Raw genomic sequence first — 19,195 nt, forward strand, 5'->3', positions numbered from 1 at the left:
CACAGTGGATACTACTTCAGTATCAGAAAACACTCCTCCTAGCAATTACTGAGACAATATCAAAAGCCTGTCTCTAGCTTTAGAAACTACGTTTGTTGAGTGCATGCTTAGTAGTAACACTTCTTGGGAAGAAGACAGACTAGACTGAATGGCTAATATATTCTCCATGACCTCTACTGATAGCATCAGTCCGAGCCCCCAAAGGTAGAAAGCTGCTGTGCAGACCCCTAAGTGCAGCAACAAGCACATGGTTCCTGAGACCCCAGTAACTACAGCTCCCAGACTGCTCCATGTTCTGCGCCACATGGCTCCAGTCTGTTTTCTGTTCACACTCCTCTAGAACAAAGTCTTAGCACGTCCACCAATTTCTGGTGAGAAATGCAGCGAAGCAGACTATGGTTCAATTGGCAGCATGTATTCTGCATCCAGTATGACATAAATACCTTTGTGCTGCACGTGAGGGAATCATGTTGTTGGACAGGTAAGGTGGGTTGCTTTGAAAAACAAAATGGTACTGAGGTAGCACAGGATTGCCATTAAGAGACTTCATGGCTTCTCACAGGGGTCAAGATCAGCAATTCTGATCACTGTCTACATTCCAGCTAGGTTTCTGCTTAATTTCATCATTTAGCTACTGCCTGTGACAAGCAGGCAACTGTGCTATGAAATAACATTATTTCACCACAAAAACTACTCCAGCAGTGACTGAGCTAAAGATATACCGAAATAGTTTGTAAAAAGCACAGAGCAATGAAAAGCTCTTTAGAAGCAAACGACCTTATTATACAATGGACTTGTTTCTGAATATCAAGGTGTCCTGGATTTGTGCACTAACCTGCAGTGAAAGGTAATGCTGATGTACCCACAGGCACACACAAACTGTATGCAATGAAGAATCATTTTCGGCAGAGCAAAAAGATAAATCTGCATGTGGAGGCTGCCGAAAGCAGTACAATTCATCTCACAATAAATAGGAGAGAAGAGCAATGTTCCCCATCTCTTCTTGATGAAGCATTTTACAGAACAATAGGTGTACACATTATGCATGGAATTGTGTGGCTTGTTTTCCCTTTTAGACAGCTGTGCTTTAAACTAAACGAACTGTATCACACATATCGAGATAAAACTCATTTCTGAGATGCATCATGAATGAGCTTGTGTAGATTCCCAAATAAAAGAAATGGATCTGAGGAAAGTGGAAACCAGAATGGTTGAAGTTACAAGGAAGGTACTTACTGGGACCAGCAAAGGAAAGTATTTGCCCACAGCTCATCACCAAGTCTTTCCCAACCAGAGTGAAAGCTAAAGCAGCAGCTCCATTAGTGCTTTATAGAGTTCACAAATCAATGTGAAATTCCATATGCTTTGCTGAGACACCTGCACCTACGTGCTTGGGAATATTTATGCACAGTTATATGGAGTGTGTAAGTATACAGAGAGATAAGGGTCCCTCCTCCCCATGCAGATTTGCATGAAGTCAAACAAAATTGATGTGGTATTTATTTGGTAGGGAACGTAGGAGTATTCAAAGAGCCATGCCACTGAACTTGTCAGCTAAAATATTTCATTCCCTTATTGGAAATCATTATGCTCACTCTCTAGAAGTCTCCTTGTATTTTGAGTGGTTTGTGAAGCAAATGGAACTGCACCAATAAAACCATTCAGAATATAAAGCACCATGGCAAAAATGTGACACATCTTGAGAACTAAGCATTGGCTGCAGGCTCCTTATTAGGTTAATTACTCTTCCACCAGCAGCTGTATTTGTTCTTTTCAAACTCTCTTAATGCACACTTTTGTTATCATCTTCCTTCAATAATCAAACATGCAGAACTAACCATTTGTTCCAGTTGAGGGAAACTCATGACTTCCAGTATTTAAGTGTAGCTTTTGGGGAGCACAAAGATGGAAATTCCCTTTATTTTACTCTCATGGTTTTTCTGCTGTAAGTGAACACTTTTGTGTATATTTTTGTCTTCTTCCAAAATAAATCCTACTTCAGTATCAGGGAGATACATAAGATCAGATAGGACAGCTAGTGAAATTTAGCTCAAACTCAGGAAATGGATGCATACCCTTACCTCCTACAGGGGAGCACATGACGAAAACAGACTTTTTGCTTTAAGTAAGCTCCTTCACTGTTTCAAGCTGGCTAGTTGTTGCAAACCTACTAGCTGTTGCACGCAGGCCTGCTCAGATAAATGTCCCCTCAAATCGTACATAACACCCTCCCTCCATATGACTTCAAAAGATTCATCTCCAAAAACTCTTTTAGGGTGGCTCTTACGCAAGCACACTATAGGGCTGTGCTGCTTCTTGGAGGGGACTGGACATATGCAGCAGGAACATCCCTGCTTCATCACAGACAGTGACCCACATCAAGCTGCTTGCTCAGAAGTGTTCACCATCTCACTGAGTTAATAATCCATGAAATCAGGACAGCAAAGCTTGGGCTTTTCAACATACCCGCCAAGCAGTAATTTGAACTAGGGTGGCTGGTGCCGTCTCTCTGAAATCAGGCCTCAGGTTCAGCAAAACTGCAGTGCAGTCAGTGCTGTGATCGTTTCCACACCCATTTGAAGCGTGCGGGTGTTCTGGCTGAGATAAGAGTGCAGCGGGGTTTAAATCAGAACAGAGCACGGTAATGACTGGTATTGCCACTACAGACCACACAACCTTCATTAATTTAATCATTACTGCAAGCAGTATCACAACATCTAAAAATAAGTCACTTTAACAACAAGAAAGTTTTCAGGTTCTATGTTTCCATTTCTTTTTAATAAAGCTCAAGCTTTCTAGCTATATGCTGCAGCACAATGGAAAATTCTCATTTATAAAATAATGTAAGAATCTATCTGGTGTGTGGGAAGAAGATAAGGGTTGTTTATAAACAGGAATAAAATGATTGAAATTTGAAATAAGATGCCGGATATCCTTCATTTGCAGGCTGCACAGCTGCAATTAGCAATACAAAGAAGGTATTCACTATTTCAAAAATCTTAGCGCACTGATGCATCTTCCTAAAACTATCTGCAATGAAAGGCTCTGCCTCAGAATACAATTAATTTTAAACAGAGCAAATTTGAAATTCATCTAAAGTATTTATATTCTGCATATTACGCATCAATTTCAATGATGTATACATTCTGAATACTTGCAGGCAAGTGTATATGTTTGTACTTCCCTGCGATAAGACTTAAGTCATTTTTATTTTCTATTAAATATCTATGCAGTTTACAGCATTTTTTATTTTTTATCTCATTTAGTTCAGCACACATGGTCATATATAGATCTAGACACAAATACTATCTGAAGAGAGAATACAAAATAAAGCTTTTTCCCTTAATGTGCAAATTTAAAAACTCTTTCTATAATTTATTTCATAATTCCCTTTCTAACACATTGCACTCACATTTAGTATCACTTCAGCTGAAGTACAATGTAAATTTCTCACCAAAAGACTTCATCTTCAGGAGAAATGTCTGTTTCCAGTCTTTGTATCTCCTATTTAGCATTTTTCAAATTAAATCTCTCCTAGATGAATCCAGTATATTGCTCAGCAGTTATTGAAATTTATGAACGTGTTTAAGCTTTTCCATACTGCTGTTACCCATTATGATTGCTTCCTTTAAATCTTTCATTTTATAGCTATCACTTTACCAGACTGCATTGGTGACATTCATGAATTTCTCAGATCACAACTCAGATCACATACTTAACATCTCAGACTGGAATTACGCCTTCAGAGCCGTTCCTTGGTTGAGTGCTTTGACCCCTGCTGCACGGGATCCAAAACATTCCATCATCAAAGTGTCTGAAGGCATGTGCTTGGGGGAACCGTCACCACGGCCTAGAGGTCAGGCTGCTACCACTATTTCTGCTGGACAGAAAAGCCCAGTAGCAATTCTCTCACCCAATACAGATCCAGTCAGCCTAATGCACAGAGTAAAATTGGGAGACCAAAGGTGGCCAGCTTTGGGCGAGTGTGTCTCCAACTACCCCGCGGCACCACGCAGAGCAGTAAGCAGCAGGCTCTGCCAGCAGTGACTAACAAAACCAAGGCTCCGTCCTGTGGCCCCATGCCTGCCAGGCAGCTGGCCTGGCCCCGGGTGCCCCAAGGCAACCGCTCACCTCACTCTGTGGCAGCGGTGGCCATGGCATCCCACATGGAGTGGCTGTGCTGATGGTGGGGAGCACGCCGTGCTAACAGGCAGGAGCACAAGCCAGTGAGATCTCCATAGGCCCTTCGTGAATAATGTATTGGTAACATACACATCTAGCCTAAAGCCATGCACAGAAGAGTAGGGGCAGTCACTATGTCATACAAAAACAGAACAGAATCCAACCTCCAACAGCTTCGGAGTCACTTCAAAATAAAGGCATGTTTACCCCTGCTTTTCTTCTTGATATCTGCTTCATGTTTAGAGATCGGTATTTCTTGCTGAAAAAGAATTAGTTCCAGTTAGTGGGGTTCGTGGTGGCAGTGTTTTTGAAACTATGGTCTAGAGAACCTAGAGAATCTTGTGAAAGGTACCTGAGAAAGGCACGCCTGCCATCACAACACTTACATTCACTTCCCAGACACCTGCACTGCTTTCTTAGCAAATGTGACTTCTTGCCATCCCTCCACACCCCCAACACAATACACACACAGGTATTGTGAGGAAAAATATCAGAAAGGACTTGCCTGCATTTCTCTCACCATTAAGTTACTTTGGCAGCTCAGCAAATTTCCTCAAACACCAAGAGAAAAGAGAAAGTGAGCTGAAAATAACTCCGTGATCAAGCATGCAAGCAAGCTTGCCCAGGTGTCAGGGCTAGAAGCAGAAGGGTGACCTTTACAAAACACATAGAATCCTAGTTCTGTTCTCATACAGCAAAATCCAGAGCTGATGAACACACAAATTATACAATGAACATAAATGCTTCCTATCCTCCTCCCTGCCTCCCCTGAGCTTTATAGCTGTATGTCCTCAGGTCAGGGATGACCTCAGCACACAAATGCACGCTTGTAGCTAATCCTGCAGAGCAAACCTGTAGTTGGCCTCTCTGCATCTTCGAGATACAGACTTTCATAGCTCCTAGCAAGAAAAAGAAAATGAGATTCTACACAAAAACTATAGAGAATTTGACAGTGATTATCCTTTTTTTTTTCTCCTAAATATTAGATGTTTTATACCAGGAACATGCCATGTTAATTCAGGCCCAGATAAACTAGACGATGCTGCAGCCTGTGGCTGACAGTGCCACGTCTTTAGCAGCTATGCTTCAAAGCATTTTTAAAAAAAGCAAACAACCTTTGTAGCTGTACATACCTATATTGTCTGCATACTGTACTTTCCTACAGCTAGAGAGTCATTTAAATTCTGAAATGATGCATCTAAACTGGTAATGGCACAGCTCAGTGGTAACCAACCAGACAAAGAACCCACTACTATGTCATCTGTGTGCTCTCAGCATAGATAACTGCAAGACAAACAGGTGGGGAAGAGCAAAGCTGACTCAGGAGAGGATAACAGCACTTTCTGATGCAATCTCTAGCTTCTGCTAACCCTCCAGCCATTGAACCGCCACTGTGTCAGCAGTGCTGCCTCTGCATTCGCATTCTGGCGCAGCAAGCAGTGCTGTTCTCTGGCTGCACAGCTCTCCAGAGCCCAGTGGCGAGCTGAGCAGAGCTGCTTTTACTGATGGTAGGATCAGTTACACCTCAGTGCAGCTTTAAGCAAACATGACTTAAATACAGCTCAGATCATACAGCAAGAAGTCAGAACATCAGAACTTGAATCAACAGTTCAGTGCCCGGGAGGGCTACTTATTTGCAGGGTAGCACTAAAGTCATGCTAGAAATGCCAACAACTCTGGAAGTGCTGCATGATTCACGTATTTCTCCCAGCTTCGCATCCTGACATTTCACTAGCCCTTACTTCACTGCTTTATTTTTCCTGGCTATAAACGGTGACAAATCAGTCAGAAGGAAAAAAAAAAAAAAAGTCTCTAATTTATTTTTCAAAGTTAAGTTAAATACTAACATGGCTGTTTGTCATATGAATTACTAATGATATCAAAACTGCAGCATTTTTCAAAGTAACACTCTCCATTTTTCATGTTATGCCACGGATTGCTGGGAGACGTATTTGATAGATTCTGATGTTTAATTAAAATAATTTTTAACAAGCTAAAATCTTTTTTCCAAATTTCTTGCTAGGCTGAATATTATTTGCTCTAGCTCATTCAACCACAGTGTGGTGGAAAGCAAAGACCCTGCTGTGAAAAGGCAGGGTACAGCTGCTCTGCTCAGACTCCAAGTGATACTCATTTAGCTGCTCTTCAAAAGCATGAAGCTTTAGGGAAAAATAAACTGGCATAAGCATTTGCTGAATTAGAAGGCACCAAAAATTTTAATCATGTATTATTTTTCCAGGTGTGTTTTTGTCTGAGTGGCCATTTCAGAGAAGTAATCATTTTGGGATTAAAACTGGCACCATTTCAGATTTTATGGCACTTGTGTTCTAGGCCCAGAGGATCAGACAGGTATATAATTACTGGCCTACGTGTGCCAGGCACATTTCTTTCATGTGAGCTAGACTAAGCTTTCCTGATTCACTGACAACCCTGCTTCAGAAGTGATTTATTTTATTTTTCTACAGTTCAACACATCTTTGCCTCAGACATTGCCTTCACCATGTGGGGGTGATCGCTGACATTGCGTGCACCCCAGGAGCTGACCCCACAAACCTCCGTGTGCTACAGCTGCAGTTAGGTGGGTGTTAGTGCTCATAGCCAAACTCACTCACAAGGCTAGCCAAAATGACTGGGGAAATAAGCTGCGAGGTAAAACAAGACAATACACCCAATGCCACTACAACAGGGCAACCAGTGAGCTAATGCTGAGGTCAGGACTACTTGTTTCCCAGCTGCCACAACAGGACATATTACTAATACAACTTCCTAGCATACTATTAATACTATATCAAGTGTGGGACACATTAAAAAAAAAAACAATAATTGAAGAGTACAGATCACTTAATTTCAAGAAGTCATCCTCATCATTTGGGGTTGCTTTCTGCAGAAGGCTGATCAATGTCTTACCATATTTTAGAAAAAAACCACCTTCCTCCTGGTAACCAGTCAAGACGTTTCATAAATCGTTAATAATCTATTGTAATTCATTATTAAAGATTGTTACATGCAACTATATACACTAGTGCCTGCAGCCCAAGTCTACTTGAAACACATATTTAAATCCAAGTTTTGCTTAAATAAATGGGTATATCAGTGTCTAAGGACAGAATATATCTGTTAGAATAGCCACATTTCTGAATAGGAAACATCCTGTAGAAAATCTTTAACCTACTTGTTTGTCAATTAGTCGGTAGCTATAATCAACATTTATAACTGAGCTTCCGATAAACGCATGCTTTGCAAGACCCTGGCCTCCTCTCTTTCCAGGTCATCACATTCCTGTGCCCTGCCTGAGACAATTGTGATGGGAAGTTTCTTTTTGCTGGCAAGGTCAGTTTACATTCTAGTTCTACTGGCTTGGGGTTCTCAGGCACCATTACTGCAGTCAGGTAACATCCTCCAGGATTAAGCAATACGGGGTATTTCACTACCTTCAGATGCTTAAACAAAATTCTGACCAACTATGCACAAGTGGAGCTAAGGCTCCGATTCAGCTGGGTGCTGCAGCATGCTCCTGGATCCGGCATGGGGATTTTAACAGCTTCACTAACAGACCTGCTGAATCACTTCCTTCACTTGACACTTGTGTGACAGGAGGAGGATAACAGTAGCAGTGACAGAGACCTGCAATTGCAGAGCTCTGAGCATTACAGAATCACAGAATCACAGAATTTCTAGGTTGGAAGAGACCTCAAGATCATCGAGTCCAACCTCTCACCTAACACTAACAGTCCTCCACTAAACCATATCCCTAAGCTCTACAAGAAGCTTACTAGAAGCCAAAAATCTCTTAATCATAAGCAACAAGTTTACACATCAGTAATCCCAAAGCCAGCTTTCTGACCCTGCTATCATCTTGTGAAATAGATTGAAAGTGACCTAACAGGCATCTTGCACTTACTGAAGGACACTACTTATTCAACACTCATGTAATGAAGTAAGGGATTGCAGGAAACTTCTGAAATTGTAGGGAATGAAAATAGGTATTTATTAATAATAATAGTACAATGGAAATCTATAGTCTCTTGTGTTTAAAAAGAAAGAAAAAAAAAAGCTTGCTCATTCAACATCAGGAAAGGAAAGAGACCTACTTTACCACGTCAATCACAAAACATAATTTATTACATGCCTGTTTGATTTTCCAACTTAGTACAATTACATGCTGTTGCTTCTAAATACAATTTAAATAAAGGCAGGTATCAAAAAATACCCACACGTTCTGATTCATTGGTATGCCATGCAGCCAAAGACTTGTAGAGGCTGTTAATGATACATGAATTATGTATGCTACAGCTCAATATAACATTTGGTGTGATTTAAACAGCATGAACTTTTAGTGAAAGTCATTTTGATTCTATGATGTATTACCCTTTGAAAACCCTTAGCAGGGGGTGGGAATTGAAGGATGTTCTCTGAAAGTTTTCATTTGTTAAGCATATACAATACAGCTGCAACTAGATCCTAAATAACAGCAAGGAGTGAAACGGAAGATCCGATAAAAAATTAGGTTGCTGCACGACTTGATTCTGAGTCAGCGAGGGAAATGGAAGTAGCAGAAGAGAAGAAAACAGACAGGAATCAAACATTCCCCTTTTCCTCTCTGTGAGCTGAGCTTCAAGCTACCTCAGTCGTATTTCTTATCTAAACATCACTGGTCAATTGAACATTTGATTCTGTAACACCCAACAGTTTGCTCTCAGTCCTGTGATTAGGCTGATGTTCCAGTAACAAAGTCCTGAATCACTACTAGAAGAGGAGCTATACAGTTACTTACAAAAAAAAAAAAAAAAAAAAAATCTGAAAGAGAATCTGCCTAGGTAAATAAATCATTCTTAAGAACTTAAATGCAAGGAGGTGAAGAATTTTTAAACACAGGTGGATAACGTGAGCTTTAGTTTTATTTTCTCTAAAATGCCCATATCCTTCAGAAGGAATTTATATGCATCTGAAGATGATATCACCAATTTTTTTTGCCCAAGGAGAGCTTTAAGCAATGACCCACTTCCTGCTTCATAAATTTTTACAGCAATCCTTCAGAGGAAAGCATTATTAAGACTTGGAAAATTTGACTGAGGATCAAGATGCTTATTTACTAGCTCTGTTATTGCAAAATATGGGGTTTTATTACTGGGATATTATAAAGAAGGTCCTTCAGTGCACAACCAAAATCAGGGATCTGAAATGGACTTCAATTAAAGTACATTTAATTAACACTAAATATTGGAATTTCTCTCTTTATTGTAATCTTTTGTTTGTTTGTTTCCAGGAGCATTTAGTACTGATCTCTCTCTTCTATCCCTTATTAAAGAGAAAGCTGCCATTGACATGGTAGTATGAACAAGAATAGCACACCAAACGTGTTTCTGAAAACCTTGTCTTGGACCCAGTGAGCAATGACAGGCAACATCCATTGCCCCTGTTTTGTGCGTGGAAATTAAGGTAGACTACTCCTATTTCCAGAGCTTAGATTTACTCATAAAATAGGATTGTCTTTTTGGGATTGTGTTTGACCACACAGAAGAGTTTGTTTCATTTTGTATGTTCTGTCTGTATCAATGTAGTAAGCAGCTGTCCATCCTTTCTGAAGTTTGGGATGGATGCACACATGCTGATATGTTCTTGACACATACTTACAAACTGCCACAAAGCATCACGCTCCTAACCAAGGACAGCCTCTTCTACTCCTAAAGGCAAGACAGTCAGGAAACTGCAGAAGATTTTGTGTGAGGGGTGCCATTGCTTCAGTGTGTCCTACTGGGACTTGGCCACTGAACACAATTTGGACAGAAGTACCAGTAACTGACATAAACCTACAGTTATCTAGCAGAGTTAGTTATACTCCCGAAGGACAGAAGAGCACAGAACCTTTACCCAGAAAATAGAAAGGACAGTTCTCTAATGCTTTAGATACACATTTCAGAAAATGTTCAAGATTTTTTTTGTTTGCCAGACACAGCATCCAGTAAAGGATTAAAATGTTCATACAGCTGCCTCTACGTACTAAAAGAATTTCTAATTATAAGGAAGGCTTTTAAAATCAAATCAATATGAGTGCCAGTTGATGCCTAAAAAAAAATCAGAGTAGTAGCATGTACTGTTCAAAGAAAATATAAATTCACTTCAAAAAAATTAAATATATAATTTCTACGTATATTTTATAAAAAAATATAAATTCAATTGCAGGAGACCATTATAGTGTAGTACACTCTTACCTCCTGTCCCAAAAGGACATGCTGTTTAGGTTCTTGGCTTGTTAAATTATTACATTTTTATCCTGACCACAGAGAAACATCTAGTAACAAAAAAAATCAGAGAACACAAAGGCAACAGTAATACAGCTGATCAGCAAATGCATTACATTTTTCTACAGTGATTCACACAGTAGACGCAACATATACATTTAAAACTTGGAGTCTTGTATTGCAAGTGATCTCATTCATGCTGGCCAGTATTTAAAAACAAACAAACAAAAACCAAAAAACAACAACAAAAAAAAACATGATTGGGTCAAAAACCTGAATTTAAGACAGCTGCATATATGTAATGACAAGGTTTTTCAGCATACCACATTAAAATCAGCATGTTGAATTAGATTCTCATTGTCCTGAAAACCACTGGCCCTACATTTCAAAGTCCTGTTGTTTACTGTTGTTCTCTTCTGTCCAAACTAAAACAAAATGGCAGACAACTGCAATAATTGTTCTTATGTTTCAGCTACTGAATGACTGTAATTTCTAGCTGCAAGTCTTTGATTTGACAAATTCTGTGTGTGGGAACTCAAAGGAAAAAGAAAACTGAATATAAATTAGTCTGCAACCTAAAAAGGGAAATACAAAAATACACACAAAGACTGAGATTTGACTGTTATAGAGGGAAATATTGTAGAAATACAGTATGCCTCGTAGACAAGATGCTAGATGGTAACTGGGCCTAGCAGGCTTTACCGACAGAGAAAAGCTGTAACTGGTGCACCCTGTCCCTTTGAGATACAAATTCAAAACCTGTACTCAGAAAAGTGAAAGTCCAGCACTTTTAACCTAAAAACAAGACCAAAATGCTGCTTCACCCTTGAACTGCAATGCTTGATGTACAGTCTTGAGAATATGGTTAGTTCCCATGACAGGGGCATGCTCCAAGTCAGCTGTGGTTGACATTATCACTACAGAATTCATTCAGCTGCAGTGCCAGCATTACGAATCACTCCGTTATTCTAGTTATTTCTACCCAGTATGCCACTTAGACTAAAGTAGAAACTGCTTTCAAGTGGTTGATGCCATCAGTTTCCTCCAGACTAGGACAGTGTTTGTCAAGGTAACAAACATGCAAAAAAAAAAAAAAAAAAAAAAGCACAAAAGAGCTGGATAATGCTTACAACAACTGTATTCCCCATTGGGCCACATAAAGGAATTAATTTCTTCATTTCACTAAGTCACTGTGTTCTGAAACCATGACACTCACTAACGGGACTTAAGATGCAATAAAGGAAAGTGGAAGTTATCCTAACTTCTGTCAAAATCATCTAAAAAACCATACATCGTATCTGCAACAGCGTACAAATATAACACTATAACGCTACATTGTCAATATGGCAGCAGTCACAGCTAGGTTAAGAAATATATATATATATACACAAATATTTATTTATTTATTTATTTTTACCTTTTTCTCCTAGTAAGAACTCTTATGCAGAACCACTTCAGAGGAAAAATAAAGAAGAAGAATGGCATTTCCATTTGCTTTTTAGCAACGGAGATGTGGAGTTTTGACATGTTCCCTACTATATCTCCTCCTCCTTTGTCTCAGTGCAATTAAAAATCCACAGAAGCTGTCTTTCACATCCTCCTTCTTATTTCCCTTTCCTCTGCCTCCCTTTTTCCATTTTCAAAGCTTTATCAGCTTTAGGAAGTTAGTGGCAGAAGGTGGCATTTTGTTTTGCTTTTGTCCTTAACTTTTCCAAACGTGGAGAAGTTTCAAAAAGCACATGGGAGAAGAGGGAGAAAAGCTTGTCTAAATCTTTCTTTTTTCTTTGAGGTTGTCTGTTTGTTTCTTACTTATCTAAAATGGGTGTTGGAAAAAGACATCCACATCAAATCAGAATTGCACACATCAAGCACTGGGTGGAAAAGAAACACAATAAAACCAGCAGCCATACCTTCACTGGAGTACAGAACCAGGAAGAAATCATGGAAATACATTTCTTATTCTCTCTTCCTGTAACCAGAGGTGAATGAGAGAAAAAGTATCTGAAATTAGGCAAGTTATAAGATTTTATAAGACAGCCAAAGCTTCTCCTTCAGTTTCCTCTACAGTCACTGAGGAAATGCAAGTCATTTCCAAGGGTGATTTCAACTCATCTAAACAACTGTTTTAGGAGAGGATAAACCAGCTTTAAACCTCTCCCTTATTGCTGGGAACTGTACAGGGGCCTTAGAGATAACTTCAGCTGGAAGCCTAAATTCAGATTACTGAAGTTACACAGGATAAATCCTATCCTGAGAGACAAAATGAAGAAAACACAATGTGGCAGCTTTCTCCCTGCCACTGACAGCTAAAGTATTGCCTCCTGGAAAAACTGAGCAAAGTGAATCAGATTGCCTACAGCCGTGTTTTGCATTTCACTGGCAGCTGTTAATGGAAGGACAATGCTTTCAAACCCTAGTTCCACAGGAGGAAATCATCTCAATAGAAAGGATAGCCTAAGTTTTCTCCTCCTAGGTTTTCAGGGGAAAAAAAATCCCAAAAAACAGTGTTTATGGCAGATGTATTGGGAATAGAAAAAATAACTGAAAACAACTGCAAGGAGAGGAGGCTCCTTCTTTCCTTTCCTTCTAGACTCTCTTTTCATGTTCACTCTTCTCCCACACTTTGTTCTTACAGAAGGACAGACAATGAAGTAAAGCCCGTAAGCCTTTAAAATACATGTAATTTTTTGAATTTTTGTAGAGGAGTCATCAGAATCAAATCCACAGTTTTCAAAACCGTGACCAAATCTTCTTATTTCTGCCACTCCATTCCCATCCATAGCTCGGGCACAGTATGGATCTCACACCCTGGGGGGCTCTAAGCTGGCAGCAGCAGGAGTCCACCAGCCTGCGCACAACAAGAAAATGGACTCGAAACAGGCGTTCACTTACAAGCACTTGTATAGCACAGGTGGCTGGAAACACTCGTAAGATGGTGACCCAAAGCTGCCAAACAGAACAGCAGGTCATGGGGAAGAAAGCAAAGATTGAAAGCTGGAGAAGCAAAGCTAACAAGCCTGCAGATGAAAACTTGCTCACATGCTGTGCCTGGGGCTGAGTTATAAGGAGAAAAAAAGTCTCCAAAGTGCCTTGAAAGCAAGAAGAAAAAAAGAGCTGATCCTAATGGGACACATCTTCTGCAAAGCCATCTCAAAGCTTCTTACACAAACTGCTCGCACGAAAACAAGAAAGCCACGCACGTGCTGTAATGGCATGGGTAATGCGATGGAACAGGAGTCACGCACCAGATAAAACAATGCTGGTAGGCGGACCGGTGGGGGGGACAGCCCGGCCCCTCAGCCCCACATTGCCTGCTGCAAGCTGCCGAGCTGGCTGGCAGCTGCCCAGCCCTGCCTGCACGCTGCCCGGCTCCTCCGTGTGCCCCGGCTCCGCACGGCCCCTTCAGGGCACAGCCCTCAGCCAGGCAGGCCATGGGTTTAGGTTCCTGACCCAAAACCAAGAATTCCTGTGACCTCCCGCTGAACCTTCCCCTGGGGCTTCAGAAGAATAGCACTTGCAGCAGCATTTTAAGCTCTCCTCTTAAGATACACCTGGAAAATCCCAACCTTTTCCTATCTTCTTCCTCAGTGTTTACACGGAGAGACAGACAACATTATGGGAAAACCCAACACAAACCACAGCACGCTGCTGTGTGAAAACACAGGGACTCTTCTACATCGCGTAGAGGAGCTTGATATGCTGCAGATGCTCTAAGAATCAAACTTACACACCCTGAAGCAGCACAAAGAGCTCCCTTTGGGTACCCACAGCTAGATGAGAATTGTGCAGCGACAGCAAGGAACCATTCCTCTGCCCTCAAAGCCTCACATCTGAATTGTATCAGCTCTGTGCTGCAACCAGACCGGCTCCTACCCTCCACCAGTGTCTCTGGTAAGGTCAAGGTTTCCATACACAATACATTTTGAAAAGCTTTAAGGGCATCCGAGTCAAGTTTTGCATGCATCTATCTCATCTGTTACCTGGACAGCACCAAGCAGCGCCCCAAAAAGCTGGGAAGAAATTGTGTGCTGCTCTACAAAGATATCTGCTGCCCACTGATATCTTACAGAAATGAAAAAAAAAATACAAAAATAAAGCCAGATCAAGGTTTATAGCTATCACCGTCCCACAATACCAGCGAAGCGACAGGCTGCAGAGAGCCTCTCTTTTTTTTCATTACAATACTCACCCTTCTGTCCACAACTGCTGCTCAGCAAAGGAAGGCAGGGATGGAAAAGAAAAGGCATTGTGACATGTCACAGCAATTAAAAACTACCAGGAGAGCTGACCTCTTTCCTACTGTGACACACACACAGAGAATCATCTGTTTTCTTGGAAAACAAGAAAGCAGCCTCTCTTGGTAACAGCTACCCATTTTTAGCATCAGAAATTCTGGAAAGTGCAGTCACTAACTACAAGCTTCTTTATTTACCCTTTATTCATATCAAAAGATGCCAGGCCTAGGGCTTGCTAGTTAGGAGGAAGAGGGAGACAGTCAAAATCCAAGAGAAGTTTTTGTTTTCATCTAAACAGGCATAATGAATCTGAATTTCAGATGATGCTTCTCAACTGGTCTTGAAGAAAAAAATAAAATATCAAGAAATAGAGAAACAAATAGCCTTTAGCAAAAGCTGGCTGTAACAAGGAAAAGCAGCAGCAAGATTTTTCATGCTGCTCTCCCACCACCAACACACCCTAATCCTGATCTGCAGCAACCCCAGCTATTTTTGGCACTGCTTGCCATTTGCAGCCAACTGCAGGGTAGTTTCCTGATGAGTTATGGGGAGGAGACCAGCAGACCTGCTCCTCTGGTCAAGTAATGCAGCTGGGGGTGGTTTTAAATAAAGACAGGCAGCACCTTTCTGTGCTGCTTGACAAAATCCCTGAAACCACTACACGGGGTGAATGCAGCCACTGCCCACAAAAATACCTCTTACAAATAAAGGCAGTGGGTGGCATTTTTTTTTTTAATGGCTTTTTGCTTACAGGAAATATCCTATTTACAGCCACACTTTAATTACTTATTTAAAGTATGATCATAATAATAGAAAGGCTATGCAAATTCCATTCAGAAGAAAAAAAGGCACGTTAATAATAACCACCTTGCTCCTGAAATTTGTGTGGACTTGCTTTGTATTTCAGCAGAAAGTCAATGTCGCATGAGTTTCGCATTGCAGTAGCCTGGGGCAACAGCAAGGATACACACAACACTGACAGCATTCAACTTCAATTCACAAAACCAGATTTGTCCTCCCTTCCCTACCCAAGGCCCAGGGCATGGTTTTACATTTTAGGCTTTAATATCCTTACCTCTGCAGGTGCAGACACAGTGCATCATTCTGCAGAAACCTAGCAACAAGTTTCAATTATAAGGACAATTGCTCTGAGATCAAGTCAATGATGTTAATTGAGAACCTTGGTAAAGAAACCTTGTTGCTGCCCATGGGAGAAGGAAGGTGGCTAGAACTGATGGACCACAGAAAGCAGGAGAGCTGTCCATGGGACACAAGGGATTAACCAGAGCTGCAAAGAGCGGGGAGCAACGCAAGAAAAGACTTTCTCGTGGTGGGGGCAGACCCTCTTGCCCCAGAGAACCTTGTCAGCACTCTGCATGAGTTCCTACAGAGCCAGGGCACAGTTTTAAACAAATTTCCCAGAGGGGCCACCAACCTCACTGCTCATTTTTGGGTATTCCAAGACTCCAGGGTCTTAAACACAGGAGCCTGGAGTGCTCACAGCTGCAGCTGGGGTCACAGGGACTGTGGACTGCAAGCATCCTAACTGATGAACGGAGCACTGTCAGAAGCCAGAGCACTGTCGTGTCAATTAAGGTACACAGAAATGAGCTTTTTTGGGTTTTGGCTAAATAAACCTGAATTTCAGCTCTTCGTTTGGGAAATGAGAATACTCACCACCCTGTCATCTACTGGACAGGCAGAGGATCAATTAGCATTTGTGAAACTCATCTCTAAATCATAAATACCACAGAAAAGCCTGTAAGGAAATCAATACTTCTCTCTTCAAATCAAAGCGTGAATCTCATGCAGTAAATAGCAGAGCAAGGATTAAATGAAGTGAGACAGCCAGTCATCTGGATTGGAGCAACATTCATAGGTAGGAGAGGCATCCAAATTCTGGCAGCAAGTATGCTTGAGCTCTTGCAAGCATTGCTCTTGCACCCTTGATAACGTTTATCTGTGTATGTGATTATTTCCCACAACCCCTGTGAAGCAGATGGCTGCAGTGACCGCAGCTGTGTGCATCTCACCCCTAGCAGGACCTGACCAAGTGTCACCAGCACTGGCACGTAATAGGAAAGGCTGCAGAAAGCAATGTATTGCAGCAGTCTCAGAGCCACAGGCAGAGGTCTTAGTCAAAAAGTAACAGAAGGATGTGGTCAGCGAGCAAAAGGACCACAGCCTCTGAAGTAACATGAGCAGCTCAGCAGCTTTCAGGGACACCTGCTCTGTGTTTAGGTCTGCTCAGTCAGAGGAAACTGAGGAATGAAAATCCAGGACATCACATGAGGCTGGTAATTTGGATGCAGGGCCTGAAACAGAGCGAAGCAATTAGAGCACCAGCTTTTCACTCATGTCCTCCACCCTGCTGAATTCAACCCCAGATTCATATATGCAAATCTAAAGTTCAAGCATCAAAGTTCTTTCCACAGAAAAATTATTTTTCAGTCCCTGAGCACACCCAGATGCAACTTGATCCATCAAGGATCTACTTCTGTGTTATTCTGTGTTGGCACTAACTGTATTTTCATAAGATTTACCTGCTTCTAGTATTTGCTTCCCATGGAGAACAACAGCCAAAAGGCTCCAGGAAATACAGTGTGAAGTCCGTGGTCGCAGAACCCACTGCTTTAGCCAGGGGCAGAAAAGAATTCCAAGTCCACAGCTATAAAGGGACATGGTTCAGCCAGAGAGCATAGTGGCAGCAGTAACTTCATTTTGCAGATGCGTGTACTTTCCTTGGAGAGATGCAAAGAGCCTGCAGCTATTTTATTTTTTTTTTTCATTATTGTCTTAGGAGACAATCAAATGTATGGATGGAGTGCCAAAGAGAATCTGTTACTGCACAAAAATTCTCTCTTTACCAATGCTAGCTTCCATTCAAACTCAAAAGCTACGTTTTGGGCTTGTTTACAAATAGAATTGTTAGCTAAAGCCCAGGTGACATGGTAATGTTAAATAACCCTTGATTCACTGTACCTTTCAGTTTAGCCTTTCCTACAACCCAGGCCTAAAAAGTCACCTTCCTCGAGTCCAAGTGTCTTATGTTAGCTGAACGTATTTAAAAATCCACATGGATTCCACTAACTAAAAGCATTTGCTGTGTGGGCATACACAAAGCTAACTGTGACACAGAACACATTTCAGGGCATGAACCTTAAGAACAACCATCACAGGGTCTGCCGTAAGAATTTGTTACCTTTAAAAATTAAAATATATTTTTAATATTTCTGGTGGGGGCCATGATTACTTCACATACATTCTAGACACGCTCTTACTGCAATGTAAAAAGCATCTGCACACAGAGTAAAGCTCAGCCTTAATCATCAATGACAACTCACTGAAGTCACCCTCACACAAGAGGTGTAGAAAAAAATCTCTTTGCTTTAGCCAAATGATTTTGAAACCAGTCCTCTAACTAGGGTGTGAAGGAGCAGAAGGAGAGAATTTTATTGAGTATATTGAGATGCCTTACAAACTCAAGTTCATTACCTCCAGTATATGCCTATTCTGTGTAATAAAGAAATACAATTAACCCCTTATCAATACTGGAAAAGCTGAACAAACTATGTTGAGCATGAAAACGGAAAACCAGAAATAAAGTACTTCATATACTTGTCAGGCTCCCATCACTGCAGTACCTGGGCATTTCACAGACATACTCTCACAGCACAAATAGAAAACTGCTTTTCAAGTTTTACAGGTGAAGGAGGAAGACAGTAATTAATCTTTTAGGATCAGCTGGTACATGCTTCAAAGGTCTGCCCAAGCTTTGCAGTATGCAAATTCTTTGCACTAAGCATACACCACTGCTCTGCACAAAAGTAGGTGTCTCCAAGTCCAAGGAGTCACTGTCTTCTCATGCAAATATTGCTAACTTAATGGCTCTTTAGAAGACGAATGGCTGCTCAGCTGTTGGGTTCTTAGACAAGCTGGTATTATCTTCAGGGATGCTGATTTATGAGGAACAAAATAATTACATTTTGATTTAAACCCTGTAGTACTTCAGGTATTTCAATTCAAGCAAAGTATTTTGGGATGTCACAGAGCTTGCACCGTAGTATAGATTTGTGAGTATTTGAGAATCAATTATCATTAATATAATAAGTGCCAGGTGCTGTTCAAGCATATTTAACTCTAAAGTTCTGTTGGGGATGTTATAAAGAGACTCACATTCAGAGAACCAAATCCTGTAACTCCTGCAATTACTTTCAGTATTTTCCATTCACTGGCTTTTTGTTGTTGCTTCTGTTGTTGTTTTGGTTTGTTTGAAACGGGAAAACACCACAGCCTTGACAAAAGAAAAAAGCAGAAATGAAAGGATAACAACATAATATGTTAAACCACAATCTGTCCATTCTTTTCAAAGCAACTTCAGCAAATAGGATGATAAGTTTACAGTGAAGTTCTGTTAAAAAAAAAAAAAAAAAAAAGGAAAAGTTTCTCTTATTGTTTGAGATTTTTTAAATTTCTGGCATTTGGCTTTGTACTGTTCCCACAGATACTTAAGCAAAGGGAAGCATCACTTATATT

Source organism: Aythya marila (genome assembly GCF_965140915.1).
Source record: "Aythya marila genome assembly, chromosome: 9".
Taxonomy (NCBI): Eukaryota; Metazoa; Chordata; class Aves; order Anseriformes; family Anatidae; genus Aythya; species Aythya marila.